This window comes from Protopterus annectens, chromosome 8.part1, assembly GCF_019279795.1.
Source record: "Protopterus annectens isolate FY-2018-M chromosome 8.part1, PAN1.0, whole genome shotgun sequence".
Taxonomy (NCBI): Eukaryota; Metazoa; Chordata; order Ceratodontiformes; family Protopteridae; genus Protopterus; species Protopterus annectens.
In genome coordinates, this window is record NC_056742.1 from 268,674,971 (window position 1) to 268,697,326 (window position 22,356).

Sequence of the window (22,356 nt, forward strand, 5' to 3'; positions counted from 1 at the left end):
TACACTGCCAGGCATTCCATACTGAACTCGACAAAATGTGATACATTTTTCTCTTTGCATCTTTGTGATGTCTTTATACTCTCCATAAAGCAACATGTCTAGTTCCCCTTTTAACATATAGTACATTCAATTTTGCAGTACATAGAACAAACCACCAAAAACAAAATACCAGTCATAGCAGTACTGAATTAAAAGTTATACAGACACGTATGTCAACATATAACCTAAATCCACCTCTAATGAATGAAAAGTGTAAAAGAAAAAAATATATACACTTTGTGGTAACCTTTATAAGTCCTTCTGCCAATCTTTGACTAATGTAAAGAAATAAAAAATCAGAAAAATAACTCCTCCAGCGTGCATCACTAATAAGGCAAAAAACATGTAATGACACAAACAAGACATGACATAATCTTATTAGGAACTATTGATCCAACTAATTTACTTATTAACATTTCCACCATGATGAGTAAAAATATCTCAAAGGTCTGCCCCTTATTATGTTGAGTGGATTATGATTTTTTTTAAGAATAGGTGCCAATTGCAAAGCATTTTGATGTGAATACTGCCAGTGTTTGGCTATGAAACACTTTTAACTGATTTTAAATATTTAAAATACAAACTTAAAATACTGTTCCATTTAAGATATTTAATTTTATCCAGTTTTGAGAAATGTATGGTTTAAACAATGAAAAACATATAATTAAGATGAATATGTTATCTTCTTGAATAGGTATGATTGGAATGTGTAGAACTGCAGATTTCTATGAAATATATTTTACCTCAAGCATGCACAACTGAATTTTAGTTAAATCTATATTCCATATTTGTTTTAGACATATGCAGACATGGTTAATCACCAACTTCTCCTCCACCTATTGAAGTCCCTCTCTCTTGACATTCCTGCTATGAACTGGTTTACATCCTACCTCGAAAATAGACAACAGGCAGTCCTCTGGCAAAACCATCTTTCAGACCTCCTTCCCACCTCCCTAGGTGTCCCCCAGGGCTCCATATTAAGTCCTCTACTGTTTCCATTTTCATACACGACCTTCATCTTTCTACTCCACCCTCTACCTGCATTCAATATGCAGATGATTCTACTATCATCTGTTCAGGCACATCCCAAACCGAACTTCATTCTCTCACACAAAAAGCTTTCAGCACAATAGAAGAATGGTTCTCTAACCACTGTCTTCTCCTTAACCCAAAAAAAACTAAACTTCTGCTCTTCACACCCTCCCACTTGTCTACCCCTCTTCATTTCACACTCATATCCAGCAACGGTACCCTCATTTCTCCAGACCCCACCACCAAACTCCTAGGAATTACTATTGATAACCACCTAAATTTTGACACACACACAAATACTACAATAAAGTCTACTAACAGAAAACTTGGATCACTATATAGAATCAAACCTTTCCTTACTCTGGAAGCCAGAACCACAACAGCTAGAACCCACTTAATCTCTACCCTATTATATGCTTCCCCCATATATACCAATCTTTCCAAAAGCAACCTCAACAAACTTTCTAAATCTTATAACAATATAGCCAGATTTGCCAGCAACTCTCCATATAGGACTCATCAGTGTCAGAACCTAAAACAACTAGGTTGGCTTGAACTCCCCCACCAACTACAATTTAACCAACTTATAATAGCTCACAAAGCCCTACATCAACCCAATAACACCCCAATTCTTTCCACCCTCATAATGCTATACAAAAACCTGAAGAATCTACGCTCCTCAAACAAAATGCCGATTCACACTACCCTATCAAAAAACTCAGCTGGTGACTCTCTATTCTCTAACTCAGTTGGTAAAATATGGAATCTATTACCACATGACTTAACTACCCAGACCTTTCTCCCACTATTTAAAGCTAACCTAAGACTTTTCTTCACTAACCACTGGTTATGTTCTTGTACCAACCCTGACTAACTGTCTACCCTTAAACTATCTGTTACTCTCAAAACCATAATATATTTATCCATTACCCTATTTCATATATCTCACTATAGACTAACCTTCTTAACTATTTACTAAAATTGTGAATTATGACTACTATTTGCCATGTTTGACTTTTTTCTATTGTTTTTGAAAAGTGTAAACTTTAGGATCTAATAATCTGTTAATGTCATTTTTCTAATTCTGAATGTCATATTTTATATGTTTATATATATATATATATATATATATATATATATATATATATATATATATAATGCTTTTCCTGGAGCTTTTCTCCCCGGGCCTCTACTGAAAATGGACATGTATCCAGTTAGACTAGCCCGGTCAACAAATGTAAAATAAAATAAAATAAAATAAATGCAATTCCAAAAAAAATATAAACAGTATCTACCTTAGACTTCCAAAATGGCTGCACATTGAGTAACAGATTAATTTCTGCTATCCCACTCTGAAAACAGAAACTCAGAAGAGCCAGTGAACTCATATTTTGGGGTAGATTTCAGCAACTGGGCTAGTAAGTGCACTGCACACATGCAGTGCACTCACTAGCCAGTTGCTGAAATTTACCCAAAATATGAGTTCACTGGCTAGTACGTGCACCCAGACAGTGTACTTACTAACCAGTGAACTCACATTTTTGGGTATATTTCAGCAACTGGCTAGTAAGTGCACTGCCTGGGTGCCAGCAAAAGAGAAATTCTGAGAACTTGAAAGAAAATCAACCATAAAAAGTGAAGAAAAAAACACTGACTAGGAAGAATTCTACAGTTGTTCAGCAAAAAGCAGAGCAAGCTCCAGCTTTGGTGCAAGACATGACTTCCAGTAACCTATACGAAAAAAAATAAGTCAAATGTACTCAGAGCTGATTAAAATAAATGAAACACTGATGGAGTACATAAACTCAAATAACAGATATTCAGATGAGGTGATAAAACAACAAAAATCAGAAGTTGAAATAAAGAAAAGGCTGGCTGAATATGAGGCTGCTCAAGAAGAGATGTTTTTAAAAATAACAGAGTTAGAGAACAGAGCATACAGGGAGAGTTTATCAGAGAAAGGAACAGACTGTATTAATTTTATTAAAGCACAAATAAGCAACTGGATTGGTATTCCACAGTAGCAGTTGTTAATTAAAATGTCACATTGTGTGTATGCTCCAAACCTGGCCATAAGAAAGCAACCTAGACTTTTAATAGTAAAGATTCAATCCTACCAGCAGAAGGAGTTGATTCTGAAAAAACCGTGGCAGGAGCACAAAGTACTAACAGTGGAGACAGGCAGAAAAGGAGTAAATTTATTCCACTAATCGCCGCATGTCAAGAAGCAGGCAGGAGATTCAAACTGCTGTACCCAGCTATCTTCAGAATGATCTTTCCTGGAGGAGGGACAAAATTATGGTTTTCACCATATTCAACAGAACCAAGACGCTCTCCTCCAAAAAAAGGAAGCCAATCTGGTGGTCCCCTGCCATAATCAAACTCTACAACAGGAGGAGGAAACTGATGTGGAATAAGGTGAAGTCCCAAGACTGGAAAACCTCCCTTATCAGCCTCAACAAAAAGTTGAGATCCCTCATCAAATCCTCTAAAGCTAGCTATGAAAACAGAATTGCAGCAAATAGTAAAGACCGCCACAAGGACTTCTACAGTTATGTAAAAAATCTCCACGGCAATACCCAGATTTGCTATGATCTACTGCACAATGATACCTCCTATACCAAGCCACTAGATATTGCCAGTGTACTCGTGACAGACTGAGTGCCAACTTTACCCCCCCAAAGGCCAGTCACCCAGTATTACTGCTGCACAGGTTAAAACAGCACTGTCCAAGGCCAAAAATACAGACTCTATGGTACCTGACAATATCCCTGGCTGTGGTCTACATGAACTACAGAGTGAAATGGCACCTCACCTATGTGCCCTGTTCAGTCACAGCCTCACCTTAGACTTTGTTCCTACTGAATGGCGCACTGCTACAGTCATCCCGCTCCACAAAGGAGGAGCAATTACAGACCCTGGGAACTATTGCCCCATTAGCCTGATGAGTCTGATATGCAAAGCTATGGAACGCATCATCATGGACCTAATAAACAAGGATATAGGGAATCTCCAAATTCTGGATCCCACACACTTTGGTTTTGTGAAGGGTAGATCATGCCTGCTCAACCTGGTCAACTTCTTTGAGTCAGTCACAAGAGCTGTGGATGAAGGCAGGGTGGTTCATACAGCCTACCTTGATCTGGCCAAGCCCTTTGATACTATTCCTCACTCAGGAATCTCAGAAAAACTCACTACGCTAGGCATCAACCCTTATATCACTAGGTGGATTGCAAACTGGCTCACAGATAGAACCCACAGTGTGAAAGTAGCTGACTCCAAGTCAGAGTGCTGATCAGTCATGAGTAGAGTCCCACAGGGTTCGGTCCTGGGCCCTTTCCTGTTTGGTATCTACTTCTCTGAAGTCCAGGCCAACACAAAGGGACTCTGGCTGACAAAGGCATACCTCTCAACTTGGAAACATCAAAAATCTGGACAAAAGCCCATAAAAACAGGTACAAATAGGTATTCTGATTAACATAAAATTTGCATACATAATTGTGTAACCCCGCCCACTCCAGTGGAATTGTGGGGTACCAATTTTCCAATGCAAACTGAAGAACAGACAACCAACATATGGCCCCAGACTCCCCCTGCAGCCATTCCAGTGTCCCATTACTTGGCTATTCCGCCCCATTTACCATAAACACTATAATGTCCTTACTGCTTTAATTCTACAATGATTATTTGGATTTAATTTAAAACTTTTATTTTACATTTTATAACAAACACTAATAGACATCTGCTAAACAAAGAAATACAGTCTCACAATGAAAATTGACATAGCATTATAACTTCTCTGCCCTTGAAACTCCAATACATTGAAACAGCACTGAAACCCACATTGAAAGAAAATGGATCTGGCCAGTGGTGGATAAAGATTAGCTTTCGGCTGTTTTCAAATCGAAGGCCCCTTGCACACAAAACATAAATGTGTTCTTTGATGCACCTTCCTGACTGTATTAAATTATATTCCTTAAGTATATTCCTTGTATAATACAGCACACTTGTTAGAACATGTTTTAAATATTTTTACAGTAAGCAATGAAACAAAATGCATGAACCCCTGAGTAATTTCTATAGTCCACCTGTATCAGTAAATATGCACAATCTCTGCAGAAGTAAGTCATCTAAATAATTCCACATTAAAGAAATATGCAAGATCTGTAACTAACGAAGAGGTTGCTGCTAGCTAACAACTTACTATTTCATTGTGTCATTGTTTCATCTACAAATAAAGTGCCTGTTCCCTTGAGATATATATTGCCTATGTTGCATACAAAAAATAAGCTAGTAATATTACAATAGGGAATGGATGGCAAACTGATAACAGGTTCATTCATAGTTACTAGGTATCTCTGCCAAAGAGGACATTCTCAGGATGGCAGCATCCATCCCATTTAAAGGTACAACAGAGTATAGCATCAGCACAGCAATCCATCTACATGCTGGGGGAGTAGAACCCTCAGCTTAGCAAGTATTCTACCTCTTGTGCTACTAATAACACAAACATATTTACCATAAGCAACACTAAGCTTCTCTCCCCTGAAGACCTAATCAGCACAAGAAATCTGGAAATAGACAAAATTTATTGGGAGGGGGAGAAAAGCCCAAAACCAAGGACACATTTTAAAGAGTGCTTGTATAATCTTAGAAAAGTTGCTAGAATAACATGTGTGTTGTTACCATGCATTTCCTGAAAGACAGGAAGATTGAAACTTAAATAGCTATCATTATTTAGTGAAATCAGTTCTCAATGGATTTGCCAGGAAAATCACAAATTTTAAGAGGAACAGACCAAAAGTATGAGCCAAACAGTCTAGACACTGACACACACACACACTTTCTCCTGCAGCCATTAAAGTAAACACAGTTTCTGTTAAATAAGTAAGGCACACACTTTCTCCTGCCTGTAAGCCAATATGTACATGAAAGCACATTTTCTCCTGTAGGCTGCAACTGTTAAAGTGAAAGTAAAATGAAAGCAGTTTCTTCTTAAATAAGTAAGGCACACACTTTCTCCTGCCTGTAAGCCAATATGTACATGAAAGCACATTTCATCCTGTAACTATTAAAAACAAAAGCAGCTTCTCTGTTAAAGCACACACTTTCTTGCCCTGCCTGTAAGCCGATATGTACACACTGAAAGCACATTTTCTTCTGCGACTATTAAAGTATAAGTAAAACAAAAGCTCTCATTAATTAAGTGAAGCACAAACTTTCTCTCATCCTGAAGCCAATATGTACATGAAAGCACATTTTCTTCTGCTGCAACTGTTAAAAAAGTAAAACGAAAGCAGTTTCTTGTTAAATAAGCAAAGCACACTTTCTTGCCCTGCCTGTAAGCCAATATTTACACACTGAAAGCACATTTTCTCCTTCAGACCTGCAGCTGTTAAGAGTAAAAAGACAGCAGTTTCTCCTTAAAATAAGCAAAGCACAAACTTTCTCGTCCTGCCTGTAAGCCAATATGTACATGAAAGCACATTTTCTCCTGCTGGCTGCTGCAACTGTTAAAAGTAAAACCAAAGCAGTTTCTCCTTAAATAAGCAAAGCACACTTTCTTGCCCTGCCTGTAAGCAAATATTTACTCACTGAAAGCACATGTTCTCCTGCAGACCTGCAACTGTTAAGAGTAAAACGACAGCAGTTTCTCCTTAAATAAGCAAAGCACACTTTCTTACCATGCCTGTAAGCCAATATTTACTCACTGAAAGCACATGTTCTCCTGCAGACCTGCAACTAAGAGTAAAATGACAGCAGTTTCTCCTTAAATAAGCAAAGCACAAACTTTCTCGTCCTGCCTGTAAACCAATATGTACATGAAAGCACATTTTATCCCGTAACTATTAAAAACAAAAGCAGTTTCTCTGTTAAAGCACACACTTTCGTGCCCTGCCTGTAAGCCGATATGTACACATTGAAAGCACATTTTCTTCTGCGACTATTAAAGTAAAAGTAAAACTAAAGCTGTTTCTCATTAAATAAGTGAAGCACACACTTTCTCTCATCCTGAAGCCAATATACATGAAAGCACATTTTCTTCTGCTGCAACTGTTAAAAAAGTAAAACGAAAGCAGTTTCTTGTTAAATAAGCAAAGCGCACACACTTTCTCTCCCTGCCTGTAAGCCAATATGTACACTGTACACACTGAAAGCGAAAGCACATTTTCTCCTGCAGACCTGCAACTGTTAAAGCAAAACAAGCACACTTTCTCTGACTCTGTTAAATAAGTCAAGCTCTTCTGCCTGCAGTGAAAATGTAAACGAAAGCACAATTTCTCATAAACAAATGTAACCGTTACCTGCCTAGTGTCTACAGCCGTTAAATAAGGAAACTGAAACAAAAGCACAGTAATCACAAAAACGTAGCCTGCAGTTTGTCATATACATTTACTGTTTATATTTTACCTGGAGGAGGAGAGAAGATATGGGAATAAATTCTGCGCTCTGCACACACATACCGGTCCGTTCTGTAGAAGCTGACGTCATCACGCACGGCATGCGCGTGATGACGTAGGGAGTTATTTAAAAAAAAAGAAAGAAATTCGGAAATTAAAGGGGCCACTCGGAAATTCGTGACACCCCAATATTTTGCCCTCAAAACCGGTATTTGCCGAGAAACTCGGTATGGTTGAGAGGTATGGACAAAGGTCACAGACGATTGTAAGTTGGGAGCTATTAACTCCCCAAGTGATGTTGACATCCTGCAGAAAGGCCTCACTGAGACCAACGACTGGTATCAGAACCATGGTCTTAAGCTCAATGCCAAAAAATGTCATCATCCCCTTTGGGAAAAACCCTGTTCCCATGAATTACCACATTGATGGTAGTCCACTGAACACAGAAGGCATTATAAGAGATCTGGAACACAGGTTGACAGCAACCTCACTTATGACCACCTCATTGCCACTGTAGTCAGAAAGTCCCTCTATGTGGCACATCTCATTACTAAGAGTTTTGCATCCAGGAAGAAAGAGGTCATTGTCTCCCTCTATTCTTCCCTCATTAGGGCAGTTGTCGAGTACAATGCCCCATTTGGCATGTACCTCACTAGACACCTGCAACAACTGGAGAGGCTGCAAAAGTACCTCACTAAGAGTATCCTAGGCCTTAAATACTTGTCCTATATGGACAGACTCAAAAAACTGCAACTATTCTCTGTCTCTTATCGCCTACTTACAAGTAATATCTGCTCGACTTACAAAGCCATGTCTGACCCAGCTCTGTTAGAAATGCTACATCTAAAGAAATCCCAATCCCTCCGCACCACACATTCTAGAGACCTCAACCTCATTACCACAATCAAAAGAACATGCTGGAGGGACAGGTTCATAACCTAAAGACTGCCAATGCTATGGAATAGACTTTCCATACATGTCAAACAGAGCACCTCACTGGCCCTCTTCAAGAGAAATCTTACTAAGTGGATGGGGAAACAGAAAATTCACCCTGGGGATGACTCCAGTGGCTCTACTCGAGAGAGGCACTGGGAACTAAGTCTGTGTGGCACGTTGCCAAGGTAATCCTATTGGCTAGGCTTGTAAAGGCTCCTGGGCCATTAGCCTAGTAGACACCTGTGAACTAATGATTCAGAACATGTTAAGGAGGAAATACAAAAGTTTGTCCAACAAAAAGTGAGCTGTGAAACAGGAGGAGACTCTGCTTCTTTTTCTTCTAGTAATAAAGATCACAGAGAGCTTGTGTCAATGAAACCTTCTCCAGTATTTCAACAGAAAAAAATTGAGAGACAGAAAAAAGCACAAGAGTTGACTAGAAGAACTGAGAGTGCATTGGAAAGGAAGCAGACACTGGATGTGGGAGATAGAGATAAACAGGAATAAAACCAGCAACTCAGAAACTGACAAATAAATGTGGGATTGCAAAGCATTAATTATATTTGTGAAACATGACAGAACAAGAAAGCCTGGAAATATTGGACTAATTGACTTTGTTAAACTTGTGGGGGACTCTAAAGGATATACCCTACTTCATATCATTAAGGGGAAGAGGAAGGAAAGAGTTAAGTGTAAGTAAAACAAACTTTTAACTGTAATATTTTAGTGTATACTCCACAAAAAGGTTCAAAGGTTGGTAAAGGACACACTATAGCACACACTGAAGTCCAACAGCAAACAAAAAACTCAGCATACACCACAGCTGAAGTTATAAAGCTTTAATAAACAAAGGTAAAAATGTAATTCAAGAAATGGTAAGCGCTTTCACAGCCATTAGGCTGCTTTTTCAGACCTAACTGAAAAGCAATAATCAACTTTGTTTTAAAAACACAAACTAGCCAATCAGATAAACCAATCAAGCTATGAAAGCATGTACACAATAAGCATCCATATGTGTATATATATATATATATATATATATATATATATATATATATATATATATATATATAAAACAAAAAAAAAACATCAATACATATAAAAACATAGCTAAGCAAAAATATCACCTACTAATACATCTAAAAACATTAATAAAAACCACAAATAGTCAAGATTCTGAAGCTCATCAAACAGCAATAAAGGGGATTCCTTCAATGTATCAAACGGCGAGATTTCAATAGGGGTTTAAGAGAGACATGCTCATTAATAACAGGCAACTTATTTGCATCTATCCATACTATCCATTTCTGTTCACTTTTCTCAATAAAATTCCTAAAGTCAATCCCTCTAATATTAGCCAAAATTTCTAACACTAAAAATGTAAAACTATGCCCATGTCCTTTTTCAATGACATGCTGTACAACAGCGCTTCTTATTCTTCGCATCATTCACATGTTCTAGAATACATTCTTTAAATTTAGTGTTGTTATTAAACTGTATCCTGATCCAAACTTCAGCCTTGTAGACTTCTGTTTATCTGTGTTCTTTAAATTGCCTATTCATCATTCCTACATAATAGGCATAACACTCAACACAATATGTAAAATAAACCAAATCCTTTGTTGTACAGTCAGCATAAAATGAAGTCTCTATGACAAAATTCCCTGTAGGGTGTACAAAGTGGTTACCTGCATGAATAAACTTACACACTTTGCAATGCCTGCAAGGAAAAGTCCCTTCTCTGTGTGAAGGTGGTGTATATCCTCTGCTGACATTCTTATAACAAAGCTGTCTCTTTAAAGATTTACAATTTCTAAAATTAAAATCAGGTCGATCATTAATCAAATGTCTCAACTTCTCATCAGTATTGAATATTCCCCAATTCTTCTTTATAACATTACAAATAGCATTAACATTGCTAGTATAAGTTAAAGTCAACCTAGTTATAACTCTTTCCTTGTCTAACTCTCAGGCTATTGTCATGCCCGGTGTTGTCAGAAAAATGAGGTCAACCCTCATACTCCACAGAAGCATTGCTTCCTTAATACAATCATCCACTTCCTTTTCTCTATATCCCCTTTGTAAAAATTCCATCCTCAACTCTGACAGTGCTAGTCTCATATCTTCCTCATCATTGTGCAACCTCATAACCCTAAGTGCTTGTCCCTTCACCACATTTTTATATATGTGGCGGGGGTGCATACTAGTTTTGTACAAAAGAACATTCTTCTTGCATTGTTTCCTAAAAAATGAAGTTTTAAAGTTGCCAATTAAATTCTTTGTAATCTTTACATCTAAAAAGTCAACAGACTCCTCAGAACAGGTGTAACTAAACCTTACAAATGATGTAGTTGAGTGCAAATACTCAATAAACTGCTGTATTTCACCTACTGGCCTCTTCCACAAAATAAAACATCATCCACAAACCATTTATACACCTCAATGTGTTCACAGAACTCATTATTCCTGATGACCCTCTCAAACTCGCATTGTGCTAATGCCAGGTTTGCATAGCTAATGGCACATCCTGTGCCCATAGCTATGCCAACCTTTTTGTAGAAAAACTTCTTCATTAAACATGAAGACATTATTTTCCAAAATTAATTCTAATAAAGTGCAAACCAAATCAATACTCATCACTCAGATGTGCTTCTCTCAACAAAACAAATCTAACATTCTCAATACCCCAATCATTGGGGATCACTGTAAAGAGAGATGAAACATCTAACATCACAAAAAAGAAAATTAGCATTCTCGTAATCATTTCCCATTACTGGGGAACAAATCATTTAGGAAAGTTTTTGTAGCCTTAAGCACAGTCACAGTCTTATCTACAATGGGTGCGTAGGGGAGCACAGCATATCTTTATGTACTTTTGGAAGACCATAGAGCACAGGTATCAATGGATGTTCATCAGAAAAATATTTAAATCCTCTGTCATTACATTAGTCATAAGCAGAACAAACAAATAAAAGGCTAATCTCTCCATAATACCATTCACTTTTGTCCTAGATAAATGAAGTATGTCCTAGTCTCATTCAGTAAATCATACATGCATTCTAAAAAAAATACTTATCCAAAACAACAATGCTGCCTCCTTTGTCAGAAGGGCATATCTCTATGGAAGACAGCTCTTTCAACTGTTGCACAGCACAAAACAAAAACAACCTTGCCATTTATCATTATATGCTTGTCAAATTTCCCTTTCACAGACCAATGTAAACATATCAAGTACAGGGTCAATAGCAGGTGCTATACTTCCTAAAACACTCTGTTTATTGAATGAGTCAGAAAACTGCAGTTTCAACAATTTCCATGCAACCATCTTTGTCAAAAATAACTTCTGAAATATCAGAAAACTGCATAGGGATGTTACAACATAATGTTTTCTCAGTAAAACAGTAAACAGGTGCCTCTGTTTTTTCCCTTCATTTCTTTCTCCTTGAAATGTTGGAACATCAAAGTTAAAAAAAAAAACGTAAGAAAAGTATGGTCAAAAGAGTATGATACAAGAAAAAAATTATATGCTTTTTCTCATTCTTGCTTGGGGAATGACTGGATTAAGGCCCTTGGCTTGAACTAGTAACAAATTTTAAGAGAAAGCAAATAAATAAAAAATAAATCATAATAAAGCTTTCCTCTAGCAAATAAATAAATAATTGCTTTTACAAGAAACTCTATCTTGTGCTCATGTATCCATGGAGAATCAATACAAATAGAACACCTCTTTCTTTCAGTGGCTAGGAGATAATGTTTTCTGGAAGCATTCAAGTGTTTTCCCATTCTGGGACAGCAATAAAGATAAGACAAAACCAGACAGCAGTTAATAGAAACACAGGCTGTACCATGCATCTTAGCATCAATAATTTTCCTTTTTAGGTTAACCGAAGTCCGAGAGTTTGGCTGTCATTTTGGGACAATTCTTCCCATTACGAGGGACAAACTTCAATATTTGAAGATGTACATAACTTTGTATGTTAATATTAAATTAATACATTTTGGGGTGTATTTGTTTTTGTTTGAGGGCTTTTAGTAAAATAAAACCTTTTGTAAGACATAGGCTTAAATGGATATGACAAGAAACAACTGTATAAAAGGTCAACCTAGGAAACACAAAAGCTGGCACTAGATACTTAAAAAAGCTGTTACAAATAAAAGGTGGGAGTAATAACTCTAACATAATGACCCTTCTGATATTATCTTTAAATTTTAATGGTCTCATTGATATTTACAACAAAGAGTAGTGAAGCATTTTAAAAATGTACAGTGCAAATAGCTATGCTACAGGATACACTTGAAAAAAACTGAACATGTGAATTTGACAAAGATATGTTTTCAGGCTGGATATTCAGCAGAATACCTGGGGCAAAGGAAAAGAGGAGTACATATATTAATTGCAAGAGGAGCTCCAATAATGACAGAAGAAGATAAAACAGATTATGGTGTATTTGTACTGGCAAGGGAGAAGGATTACACTGGTGTGTACTTATATTCCACCTAAAACTGCTATAATGGAGCTTAAGAAAATTCTGGGAGAAATAATCAGTTTTCTGCAGGGAATATTACTTATAGGTGGGGATTAGAGTCTGATTTGCAGCAGTGAAGCTTTGTCTGGGACACACACAAATGGAACATATAACAAAACAGGGTACATTTTCACAGAAATTTCTGAAAATATTTGGCATGGAAGATGTGAATTCAGTAGTAGGAGTTGTTCTCCAAGATACAAAAACTGGGTTGAGCTGGGCTAGGCTAGATAAAACTTACATTTCATAGAAATGTGTGCATTTAATTTGAAAGTTTTGATACGCAACCAATAACTGTTTCAGATCATGTGCCAATACTAACTAAAATAAAAATGCAGAGTAATGAAATAAAAATGAGACAGTGGTACTTTTTCACCTATCTGTTAAAAAGAGAGGAATTTAAGGAATGGGTAGTGGAAATTATTACAGAAGACAGAAATTTCTTCTGAAAATATAGCTAGTGATTGGGATAAAATTAAAGTGGAGTTTAAAAATACAGTGGAAATGAAAGGGAAAATAGTTAAGAAGTAAAAATTATTTAGAGGGACAGACAAATATTTAATATGTGGGGGGAATCTCAAAGAACAAGAGGAGGTGAAATTGCAGAATGCTAAGCAGAAAATAAAGGACTAACTCAATAATGTGCATGAGTTTAGAAAGATTGCTATCAAACAACTGTTTTTGATAATGCCAGAGCATAAAAACTTTTAGCACAATGACTTAGGCAACAGAAAGTAGAAAAGGTTGTCACCAAGCTTAGGGAGCCTATAACAAGGAAGATAACAGGAGATCCTGTAGATATTTCGGAAACTTTTTGAAAGTCTGTATAAAGCAGAGAAAATGGAGATCAAGAAGATGTACAAATGCAAATGTTTATGGAATAATTAAATATGCCAAACATAGAGGCAGATGGTGCTCAATTACTAATGGTTAGGATTAGAGGAGATGAGATAAAAATGGTGATATATAACCAATCAACAGAAACATCCCTAGGAATAGATGGCATTCCTGATGAAGTTTGTAAGCTAGGAGGGAAAACATTATAAGGATTTACAAGGTTTTCTTTAACAGTGTGTTAAGAGGAGGAGAAGCACCAACATCCTGGAAGAAAGTGGTGGTGGCAGCAGTAATATCTAAAGAAGATAAAGACCTACAGGATCCAGCTTCATACATGCCCATTTCAATTCTAAACCATGATTATAAAATGTTTGTCTCTAATGGCTAAAATAATGGCAAATGTGATGCCAAAATTGATGTTTCCAGTGTTTCAACGGAAAATGCTTGAGAGAGGGAAAGAGCATAACAGTTAACTAGAAGAACTGACAGTACATTTGGAAATAAAGCAGAAACAGAGTTTGGGAGATAGAAATGACCAGGAATAGAACAAGACAAATCTGGAAATATTTGACTTTTTTGGACTTTGTTAAATATACCCTACTTCATGTCATTAATGTTCAGAAAAATACTCAAAGAGGGGAAGAGGAGGGTGAAAGTTAACTAAGTAAAACACTTTTTCTTAATAGTACTATTTGATAGTGCATGATTTTCGCTGCATGTTATGTTTTTCAGTTATTTTTATGTGTAATGGGAATACAAATGTCAATAGAGGTTCCTGTTTTTTTTTTTATTTCTCCTTGTTCAGTTTTACAAAATGTAGGCACTGAAATGTACAAAAAAACTTGTTAAAACAGCATGACAAAAGAAAAATGACTGTACTTTTTCTCACTGTTGCATATGGGAATGACTGCATTAAGGCCATTAGCTTAATCTAGTACCAAGTTTTTGAGAAAGCAAGTAAATGAAAAAGCATATTGAATACTATAAGGCTTTTTCTAGTTAACAAAGATAATGGCAGTTCTGTGTCTGGTTTTCATGCCTCTAGCAGACAATCTGATAAAGAGAAATGGCATGGAGAAACATTTTCTGAAAGCATCCAAGTGTTTTCCCAGTTGAGAGAGCTATAAAGGCAAGATAAACCCAGGCATCACTTAATACATCCACAGGCTGTACCATGTGTCTTAGCATGGATAACTTTTGGATAAGGCAATCTCAAAAATGTTTTTATGGCTGTCAGTTCGGAACATTTGTTCCTATAAGGAGGGTAAAACCTCAATATTTGAAGGTGTACATGTTTTTCTGCAGTACAATTAAGTTAATAGGTTTTAGAGGGTATTGGTTTATTTGTATTTTTGTTTGAGGGTTTTCATTAAAACAAAAACTTCTGTAAGCTGTCACATAGGCTTAAATAGAGATTACAAGAAACAACTGTATAAAAGATTAACCTACCAAACAGTATATTAATGTAACACAAAAGCTGGAACTAGATATTTAACATAAATGCTGTTATACATAAAATGTGGGAATAACTTTTCAAGAATATGATGCTTTCTGTAATGTCTACAAATGTGAATGGTCTCGCAAGATAAATATAAGAAAGAAAGAGTAGTGAACTATATTAAAAATTTAGAGTGCAAATAGCTAGGCTATAGCAGGCACACTTGGAAAGAACTGAACATGTGAATTTGATAAAAAAAAAAAAATTCCAAGATGGTTATTCAGTGGAATATCATGGGCAAAGGAAGAGAGGAGTACTTTTAAGAGAAGCTCCAGTAGTGATAGAAGAGGATAAAAAATAATGGTAGATTTGTAGTATTAAGGGGCTACTGGCAAGGGAAGAGGATTACATTGGTATGTATTTATATTCCACTGAAAACTGCTATAATGAAGCTTAAGAAAACTCTGGGTAAAATAATCAGCTTTCAGCAAGGAATACTACTTATAGGGTGGGGAATGGAATTTGATTTCCAACAGTGAAGATGTGTCTGGGGGCCCAGAAGGGAAAACATAAAAAAAGGAAGGTAGATTTTTAATGAAATTTATGAAAATATTTGGCATGGAAGATGTGAATTCAGTACTAGGAGTTCAGCTTGAACTTGCATATTATTCCCCAAGATGCAAAAACTGGGACAGGCTAGTCAGAATTAACATTTCACAGGAACATGTGCATTTTTAATTGAAGGTATTGATACACACCCAATAACTATTTCAGATCATTTGCCAATAACAACTAAAATAAAAACAAATGGTAATAAAATAAAAATGAGACACTGGTGCTTTTACACCTATCTGTTGAAAATAGAGGCGTTTAAGGAATGGGTAGTAGAAATTATTCAGGAGCTATTTGAGAAGATAGAAATTTCTTCAGAAAATATACCTAAGGATTGGGATAAAATTAAAGTGGAGTTTAAAAATACCATAGAAATAAAAGAAAGGGAGAAATGCTTAAGAAATAACAATATTTATTTAGAGGGATTGGCAAAGGTTAAAGTATTGCAAAATAAGAGGAATCCCACAGAACAAGAAGAAGAGCAATTGCAGAATGCTAAACAGAAAATAAGGCACTACATCGATAACAAGCATAAGTTTAGAAAGATTGCTGTTAAGCAACTGTTTTTGATAATAACTCTAGAGCACAAAAACTTTTAGCACAACGACTCAGGCAACAAAAAGTAGAAAGGGCTGTCACCAACCTTAGGGAACCTAAAAAGGAAGATAACAAGGGATCCTGTAGACGTATTAGACATATTTAGGAAATTGTATGAAAGTCTGCATAAAGCAGAGAAATATGAAAGTCAAGAAAAGATCCAAATGGAAATGTTTATGGAAGAATTAAATATGCCAAGGTTAGAGGTAGAGGGGGCTCAATTACTAACAGGATAAGATAAAAATGGTGAGTATAATAAGTCTATAGGAAATTTCCCAGGAATACATGGTATTCCTGTGGAAGTTTGGAAGCTAGGAGGGAAAAAAACTGATAAAGATCTGGAAGGTTTTGTTTAACAGTATTTTAAAAACAGGAGAAGTACCAACATCCTGGAAGAAAGTGGTGGTACCTGTAATATCTAAAGAGGGTAAAGTGTCATCAGATCCAGCTTCATCCAGGCCCATTTCAATACTAAATCATGATTATAAAATGTTAACATCAATAATGGCTAAAAGAATAGCAAAGGTGATGTCAAAATTGATAGATATGGATCACTGTGGTTTTGTGGCAAACATTTGATAACATTAACAGAACACTGATGATGCACAGGGAAGCAGACTGTAAGAACCTACCACTGTTGGTGGTGGGTAAAGAAAGCACTTGACATAGTAAGCTGGGACTTTATGAGCAGAGCAATGGAAGCATTTGCATTCCCTGATAAAAGTATACGGCTGACTGGGAAGATGTATGAGGGACCGGAAGCGAAAGTTAAAGTGGGTGGGATCCTCTCTGATCATTTCTGCTTGAGCAGAGGAGTGCTCTTTCCACTTTATCTGCATTATATTTAGAACCACTAGCGAAGAGAATAAGGGACTCAGAAAATCAAGGATATAATTGGTATGGTAGTCAAGCAAAGCTGCCTTTATTTGCAGATGATATTAATCTATACCTGACAAAACCAGAAAGAGACATTATGGTGTTATGGAACATTTTCAGACAGTATCAAATCTTTTCAGGATACAAAATGAATGAAGCTAAAATAAAGGCAATAGCGATAAATTATGTACCGAAACAAATTGGTTCAGCAATATCCATATTTTTTGGGACATGATAAAATTAAGTATTTAAAAGTATGGATTAAAAATGATTCTGGTGTGGCAGCTAAGAATATTTTGGAGAGACTAAAAAGATAATATAAAAACTAAGAAAATGGAAGTTCTGTTATATGGATATCGATAATAACATACAAGCAATTAAAATGTTTTTAGTCCCTTTAGTCTTGTACACAAGTCAGGCATACTTTTATCAACCAGAGAAGTTGTAGATAGTAATTAATAAAGAGCTGAAGGAATTTATCTGGGAGGGGAAGATGGCAAGAGACAAGTGGGATAAGCTTATTCTTTCAATAGAACAAGATAGACTGGGATTACCCAATTTGAAGACGTATTTCAGAGTAGCACAGTTAAGGCTCCTATACATAGCACAAGTACAAAACTATAATTGAAAGTTGAAACAGATAATGAAACAGAGGGGAAGCTCAAGAAACAAGGAGAGACTGGGATTTTTGATGCAGCTTTTTAAGGAGAATATAATCATACAGAATAAAGTAGCAGAAAGTATTCTAAGAACTAGGCCAACATGGGAATGGAGAAAGGAGATTCTGCAATAGGGATGACTGCAATTAGGGATACAGACAATAGGCAAGAGAGGTCTGGAAATTAATGGAGAAAACTGGCAAAGGAACCAAGGTATTGGAAGCAAATAACTAGAAGGGAAAGTTGCAGAATGGAAAGATGCCAAGGACTTATTTGGACTGCAGGTTAGAGACTGCCTTCCCTATCAAGGATTGATATTGAGAGTATACGGAAAGAGAAAATAATAGCGGGCTCCTAAACAAAAGACCAGCACTGGTAGAGGTTTTAGCAAAATCTAGAACAGAAGCTGCAGTTAAGAAAGGGATAATTAGTACAGCAAATAAAATACTGCATAACTATAAGAATGAATCAGAGAAGGTTAGAAATGTTTGGGATGAGAGACTGTATAAGCAATTCACAAAAAAACAATGGGTGGATATATGTATGTCTCCCAAACATGCAACAAAGTCTAGACGATTTAGGATCTTTGCTTGGAAGTGTTTACATAGGTATACCCCAAGTAGACTCCAAATAATCTTTCTGCAGGTAGACAGCAAATGTTGGAGGTGTGATGGGGAGAAAAAAAGTATGTGGGAACATATTTTCTGGGTGTAATGAGTTGGCAGACTTTAAAGATTCCCTGCAGACTGCTCTGTAGTAATACTGGGTGAGCAAATTGGTGCAGCTCAGGAAATTATTTTTTTGAGCTATGATACAGAATTGGAATTGCAAAGACATAGTAATGCTTTGCTGAGTCTATGACGGCTGCCAAAAAACAATTACTAGAAAATGGAAATCAAATTGTAAACCAACACTACTAGGAGTAGCAAAGATAGTAACAGAGATAAAACAACTGGAATTGGGATATATAGAAAAGGGTAGGAGCAAATTACATATGGTAACATGGGAATTGTGAGATCAATACATGCAGAGGAGGAATGAGGTTTATAAGAAGGTAGGCTTTGAATGAGTTATGTAATGTTTGACAAAGACTGGATATATTATAAGTGATTATATGTTTGCAGCTACAGCTGTGTTGGCATGGTTTGCAATGTATAATGTTTGCAACTGATGTTGTGTCGGTATGGTTTATTTTCATTTATGTTTGTGTCTTTCGGCTTTTCCCGGTTAGGGGTCGCCACAGCGGAACTCCGGTCCGCTAGTGATTGGCAGTTGATTTTTACGTACCAGCTTGCCAGGCCTGACGCACAACCTTCAACGAAGGTACGCCCATTCATGCATGTCTCCATGCAGAAGATGCTCTAGTTGAGAATCGAACCGGACAGCTTCTTACTGTGAGTCGACAATGCTAAGATTGCCTACCAACAACAATGGCATTTTCTTACATTCTGCTTCTCCCTGGATCACTAGTGTTCCGTTAATGTTGTCAAATGTTTGCCTCCCCTACACAAAACCACACTGATCCATATCTATCATTTTTGGCATCACCTTTGCCATTCTTTTAATTATTACAGACACAAATACTTTATAATCATGGTTTAGGATTGAGATGGCCCATTTGCCATTCTTTAAGCCATTCTAGACATAAATACTTTATAATCATGGTTTAGGTTTGAGATGGCTCATATGAAGTTGGATCTAATTGGTCTTTGCCTTCTTTAGTATTACAGTCACTACTGCTTTCTTCCAGGATGCTGGTGCTTAATATTAATACACAAACTATGTACATCTTCAAATACTGAAGTTTTACCCTCCGAACAGGAAGAACTGTCCCAGACTAACAGCCACACTCACAGACGCGGGTTAACCTAAAAGGAAGGTATCCATGCTAAGATGAATGGTACAGTCTGTACTTCTACTAAGTACTGTTTGGTTTTGTCTTATCTTTATTATTCTCCCAGATTCAAAAAACACTTGAATGCTTTCAGAAGACATCTGCTAGGCATTCTTTTTTATTGCTATTTATCAGACTGTCACTGTAGATACACGAGAACCAGATACAGAGTTGTTTCAAACAAGCACTCATTGATTTGTTAGACAATATTCTTTTTTATTTGCTTTCTCTTAAAACTTGTTACTAGACCAAGCTAAGGGCCTTAATCCAGCCATTCTCCTATGCAAGAGTTCATAGGTTCATAAGTTGGTACTAGGCTATCAGCCCTAGGGCCTATACAAGCCTAGCCATAACAATTCCCTGGCTATTTCTTCCCACATTATTTACTTTCCTGGAGTGAAAAAAGCACCTCAATATTTCTTGTATCATACTCTTTTGACCAGACTTTTCTTCCATTGTTTTTTTAACTTTGCAGTGCCTACATTTCTTAAAACTGAACAATGAAAAAGAAAGAAGGGGGAAAAAGGCAACTGTTTACTTTAGTATCTCCATTATAGCTGAAAATAATGGATACAACTTTACTTTATACCTTGCAGACTATATCACGGATTATAAAAACACTACTTGTTTGTTTCTTTTGGCTTTTCCCAGTTAGGGGTCGCCACAGCTGAACTCCGGTCCGCCAATGATTGGCAATTGATTTTTACATACCGGCTTGCCAGGCCTGACGCACAACCTTCAAAGAAGGTACGCCCATCCACGCATGTCTCCATGCAGAAGGCGCTCTAGCTGAGAATCGAACCGGACAGCGTCTTACTGTGAGGAGACAACGCTACCATGGCACCACCACCACGGGTATAAAAACACTACTAAGAACATTTTTTTTTACTTACAATTAACTCTTTCCTTCCACTTCCCCCTCCTAAATGTTCTTCCAAATATTAATGGTATGATGTAGGGCATAAGATTTAGAGTCCCCTACAAGTTTAACAAAGTCAAAAAAAGTCCAATATTTCCAGGTTGTTTTGTTCTGTCATGTTTCCAAAATATAATTAGTCAATTTCTGAGTTGCTACTTTTATGCCTGTTGATCTCCAGCTCCCAAAATCCAGTCTCTGCTTCATTTACAAAGTACTTCTAATTCTTCTAGTAAATTCTTGCACTTTTCTCTCTCTCTCTCTCAAGCATTTTCCATTGAAACACTGGAAAAGGCTTCACTGGCACAGTTCCACTACGATCTTTATTACTAGAAGAACAAGAAGCAATATCTCCTCCTGTTTCATAACTTCCACTGTTGGGCAAATATTTGTATTTCCTCCTTTGCATGCTCTGCATCAAAAAATGATTTTGTCCCTCCTAGAAAGAATAGTCTGAAAATAGCTGGGTAAAGCAGCTTAATTCTCACACCTACTTCTCAACATTCCCTGACTAGTGGAATAAATTTATTCCTCTTCTCCCTGGGCTACAGTGAGTAATCATTTTCCTTGAACACTCTACTGTCTCTTCTTCTAACACAGTTTTGTCAGAATCAACTTCTGCTGGTAGGATTGCATCTTTACTTACTAAAGCTCTAGGTTGCTTTTTCATGACAAGGCTTGGAGCATACACATGATGTGCCCTTTCAGTTAACAACTTTTGTGGAATACCAGTACAGTTGCTTATTTGTTCTTTCATAAAATTAATACAGTCTGTTCCTTCCAGCTTGTCTGGTACAGCAGACAATCTCAGGTTTTCCCTACATGCGCTTCCTCTAATTGTATTTATTGAAACATCTCTTCTTGAGCAGTCTCATATTTAGACAGCGTTTTCTTAATTTTGACCTCTGATGTTTGCCATTTTTATCACCTCATCTCAATATCTTTTTAAAGCGTCCTCCATTTTTCCAGCCTTCTATTTGAGCTGATATACTTCTTCAGTGTTTTATTTATTTTAATTACTCTGAGTACATTTAACTTATTTTTCCTCTAAGTTACTGGAAGTCATGTCTTGCACCAATGCTGCAGCTTGCAATGCTTTTTGCTGAACAGCTGCATACTTCTTCCCAGTCAGTGTTTTTCCTAACCTTTTGTGATTGAGTGTTTTTCCTAACCTTTTGTGGTTGATTTTCTTTCAGGTTCTCTGAATTTCTTTTTTGCTGGCATCCAGGCAGTGCACTTACTAGTCAGTTACTGAAATGTACCCCAGAAGATTAGCATGTACCATATAGTTAAAAATGAGCTCAACTTTAACCCCATGCATTTGGGTTAATGTTTATTAGGATAACCAAAGATGGACCATCTCCTCTTTCAACAGACTGAAAGGCTGGTTCACCATGTCAAATCTGGCCACATGTGAAAGATCAGCACACTCTTGGAGTTAGCCTTACATGGATCTGAGGAGCCACTGGCTCTTCCCCATGTGAAATCCAGCGTTGCACCGCAGTTACAAAAGAAACCATGGACCCATGAGATACCCTCTTGCTGTAATCAGTTCACAATCTTTAAAGTATATGAACAAGGCTGACTTTCTTC

At 36.8% G+C, this 22,356-nt stretch overlaps 1 protein-coding gene across 2 annotated transcripts in view; it reads right to left on the reverse strand.

Annotated features, from left to right (window-relative positions):
* Positions 1 to 22,356, reverse strand: part of CDK10 (cyclin dependent kinase 10) — a 957,465-nt gene that overhangs the window by 36,078 nt on the left and 899,031 nt on the right. The gene's annotated exons all lie outside the window — the stretch shown is intronic.